Source organism: Octodon degus, unplaced genomic scaffold, assembly GCF_000260255.1.
Source record: "Octodon degus isolate 3935 unplaced genomic scaffold, OctDeg1.0 scaffold00227, whole genome shotgun sequence".
NCBI lineage: Eukaryota > Metazoa > Chordata > Mammalia > Rodentia > Octodontidae > Octodon > Octodon degus.
In genome coordinates, this window is record NW_004524803.1 from 2,168,394 (window position 1) to 2,173,092 (window position 4,699).

General features: G+C 36.9%; 1 non-coding gene across 1 annotated transcript; it reads left to right on the plus strand.

Annotated features, from left to right (window-relative positions):
* The first annotated feature begins 793 nt into the window (after positions 1-793).
* Positions 794-897, plus strand: LOC111813813. The gene has a single exon (XR_002818972.1). It is a non-coding gene; the product is annotated as a U6 spliceosomal RNA (small nuclear RNA).
* The last annotated feature ends 3,802 nt before the right edge of the window (positions 898-4,699 follow it).

A 4,699-nucleotide genomic window follows, 5' to 3' on the forward strand; every position in this document is an offset into this window, starting at 1 on the left:
GCCCAGAACAATCATGCAAGCAAAGGAAAGGAAGGCTCCAAATTGGATAGGAAAAAGTAAAATTATCTCTGTGCAAAGCAATATGATTTACATATAGAATACCCTACAGAGTCTACACACCCAAAACTGCTAGAAGAAAGAAATGAAATTAACAAAATCAAAGAATACAAAATCAACATACAGCAGAGGGTGTTGGCGCACGTCTGTAATCCCAAAACTCAGGAGGAGGAGATAGCACAATTGTTGCAAATTTGGAGGTGCAGAGTGAGTTCAAGGCTAGCCTAAACACCATAGTAAGACTTTGTCTCAAAAAAGAAAATAAATCGGTGTGCTTCTATACAGTAACAATGGACAAGGAAATTAAGAAAATAATTCTTAAACAATGCAATAAACTTAATCAAGGAGTAAAGAGACATGCAAAAATCAAAGAAGACATAAAAAAATGGAACTACATCCCTTGTTCACAAATTGGAGGGCTTCATCTTGTTAAGCTCTCCGTACTACCCAAAGCAATCTATAGAGTTAATGCAATGCCTATCAAGATCTCCAAAACATGTTTTGCAGAAATAAAAACTTCATCCCAAAATTCTGTTTGGGTTTGTTGTAGTTTTGGTACCAGGAATTGAACTCAGGATTTTGTGTTTATCAGGCAGGCACTGTGCTACTGAGCTGTATCCCCAGCCTCCAAAGACTTAGGGTTATCAAAAAGTCCTGAATCAGAACATGATTGGAGGCCTCACACTTCCTGATTTTAAAACTTGTTTCAAAGCACAGTACTCAAAATTGATGTGTTGTGCTTGCTTTGGCAGCACATGTACTAAAATTGGAATGATACAGAGAATATCATGGTTCCTGCGCAAGGATGACATGCAAACACACGAAGTACTCCATATTTCTGACTGGTTTTTATGCTTATATCTGGTAATGTGAACAACTTCTTTGAAGATAACAATATGCAATATAGAAAAACTAAGAAACTTGCATAAAAATAGACTAATAAACCAGTGGAATAGAATATATCTGTGTAAAATACAATAGAATACGTCTGTGTAAAATAGAACTTCACACAGATGGACAAACGATGCTCTGTGGGATGCTAAGCCTACTCAATGGGAGAGGACAGACATCGTGCCTAGACATCCACATCCAAAATTACGACGCTGGGCGTGGTTGCACTGGTCTACCCAGAACAGTCAGAATGAAATACCAGATCATATGGCTTCTACATAGACTTTTATTTTCTCACAGTTCTGGATGCTATAGGTCTAAGATCAAGGTACCAACAGAATCTGTGAGGAAGACTCTCTCTGGCTTGCAAATAGCCACCTCTTTTTATTGTGTCCTTACAAGGTGTCTTAGTTTTGTGTTGTTAAAATAGAGCACTACAGTCTGGGTAGATCAAGATCAAGGTTCTGCGTGCTATGAGGAACTTCTTGCATCAAAGAGGAAGGGTAGTCAACCATGTAGGACAGACAACAAGAAGACCCAAGCTCACTTTTTCATCATTTAGCCTCCATGCTAAATGATTCATTTCCTCAATTTCAGCATTAATCCATGAGTGAAGGTAAAGCCCTCAAAACCTAACACCTTTTAAGGGCTGGCCAGATAGCTCAGTGGATTAAAGTGCCTGCTTAGGCAGGCTCAGGGGCCAGGAGTTTGATCCCTTGCCTGCCCTGCCAGCCGCACCCTGGGGCATGCTGAAGGTGTATAAGACTGGGCATGGGAGTGTGCGCTAGTAATCCCAGCACTTGGTAAGCTGAGAAACAGGAAGGATCACTACAAATCCAACCTATGTATTGAGACCATGTAGATCCTGTACTAAATATGTAGATTTTAAAAAAACTTCAAGTTTGTACCATCCAATACCTACAAGGGAGAATAAGTTTCCAGCACATGAACTCAAGGGCATCTTCAGACCACGCTACATAGCCTGTCTTCTCGGTATGCACACAGTGGGGTGGGGTGGGGGGCTTCTGCTGTCTTCTCCTTTTCTTATAAAGACATCAGTCCTATCCTATCCTATAGGACACCAGTCCTATCCCATAATAATATTTCACAATTATGACTTGCTTTAACCTTGATGATCGCCTTTCAGTTTTTATATACCCAAATCTAGTCACATGGAGGGTTGGACTTCAATATGTGGGTTGCGGGCAACACAAGTCAGTTTACAGTATTTATTATGTGCCACATACAAGAATAAGCACATATCAGTAGAATAAGTGCTTCCCTGGCAAGCGCAAGGGTCTGAGTTCAATCCCTGGTTCCGCAAAAAAAAAAGAATAAGCACATAAGTGATCGACACTGCTATGGCTTAGATGTGGTTTGTCCCCCAAATGTTCATGTGTTGGGGGCGTGGCCCTCAGTGTGGTGATGCTGAAGTTGTGGGACCTTTCTGAGGTAGAGCCTAGGGAAAGACCATTAGGTCGCTAGCACATGCCTTGAAAGGGGCTCATTGGTTCTGGTGAAACCCCAGCCAGTGTGGCTCCCGGTCATGTTTTGTGACCACTTCCTGTCACGCTGCTCCTACCACTGTGATGCCATCCATCAGAAAGATCTCATCAGAGCTGGCCAGTGCCAGGCCATGAACCTGGACCTCTAGAACAGTGCATTACATAATCTCCTGTCATTACAGAGTCACCCACCTTCAGTTATTTTGTTAAAATAACAGAAAACAGATTAATACAAAGATGACATTGGATTTGGCAATGATTTCTTGGCTATGACATTGGAAGTATAGGCAGGACAAGGGAGAACGGAGTAATTGGAGTAATTTTAACAAAAATTAAAACTTTCTGCCTACCAAAGGAAAGAGAAAGAAAGTACAAAACTGGAGAAAATATTTGAGAGTCACATATCTGATAAGGAACCAATATCTAAACTATACAAAGACTTCCTACAACTCAACAACAAGGCCCAACAACCTCAAATAAAAATGGGCAAAGGATTAAACATCTTTTTCTTAAAAGATGATTCACAAATGGCCAACATGCCTAAGAAAAACTGCTCATGATCATGAATAATTATGTGAATATAAATGAAACTACAATGAGATACCACTTGATACCCATCAGGATGGTTGTTATGTAAAAAAAAAAAAAAAAAGTAGCAAGTGTTAGCAAAGATGTGGAGCAGTGAGAAACTGGTACCTTGTTGATTCAAATGTAAAATAATTCAGCCACTATGGAAAATACTATGGCAGTTCCTTAAAATATTAAAAATAAGATTACTGTATGATCCAACAATTTTATTCCTGGGTTTATATCAAAACAAACAAACAAAAAACACCCCAAATTAAAAGTGTCTTGAATTGATATTTATATGTCTTATTCATGATAGATAATGGCTAGAAACAACACAGGCATCCACTGGCTGATGAGCAGATAAAATTTGGGACATACATAGACTAAAACATTACTTAACCTTAAAAGGAAAGAAGGACTGGGTATGGTGGTTCATGTCACTCTGGAGGCTAAGGCAGGAGAATCCCTGCAAGTTCAAGAGCAGCCTGGGCTACATAATGAGTTCAAAGGTTGCCTGAACTACATAGCAAGACCCTGTCTCAAAAAAGAAAGAAAAGAAAAAAAAAAAAAGAAAAGAAAAGAAAAGGAAATCCTGACACATGCTATACATGGATAAATTTTTAACGCATTATTAACTTTATTGAAAATAATAATTATATAGCAAATTAAAAATTGCAGACAAATATTGAAATGTGAAAGATATAAGATGTAGACACAGTGAATTTTAGAAAAATATTTCTGGGGCTGAGGATATAGCTCAGCAGTATAAGTGTCTGCCTGGCAAGTGCGAGGTCCTGAGTTCGATCCCTGGTACCGCCAAAATATAAAAAAAGAAAGAAAGACATTTCTGAAATGAATACATAACATGAGAATAATAATAGATTGCACATCATAAAAAATATTTACAAACTTAAATGAATATAACAATAAAAATTGTCTACAATAAACATGAAGAAGAGCTTACAGATTAGCCATACAATAGTTCATTCTGTGCCAAATCAAGAAACTTATATTCACATAATTAAAATTCTCAAAGTAGAATGAGGTAGGCAGTAAATATTTAAAGATTTTAAATTTCTGAATTTAGTTGAAATTATAGCACCACATTTCCAAGAAAAGTGAAACTTTTGCATGAGAAATATGAAATTGTACCAAGATACACAAAAATGAAATTGCCCAAAACTAATTGTAAAGAAAAAAATCATTAAAGCATATACATAGAAAAAAATAGTAGTTATGGAAGAACAAAATTAAATAGTATCTTACTCCACATTAGAAAAATAAAAGAACAAGTGGGCAAAAAACTTGAATAAATAAAACTTATTTATTCAAAGGACTGGAAAAAAGTCTGTCCCCATTAAATTTTATATTTAGCAAACATACCTTTGAAAACTGAAAATAAAATATTTTCCAGTTATACAAACTCAAAATATTCTAACATCTCCAGATGTAGCATATAGAAAATAACAAAGAGCATAATCCAGAAGTAAAGAGAAGTTGCTATATGGTCCTGGATAAAGAATAAAGAGCTCTCAAAATGGTAGCTATACAGGAGCATGTAAAATATAATTATATTAGATGAACCCATTTAAAAAGTTGTTAAACACTAGCCATTCATGAAATGCAAATTAAAACCACATTAAGATATCATCTCACCCAAGAAAGAATGGCTATCA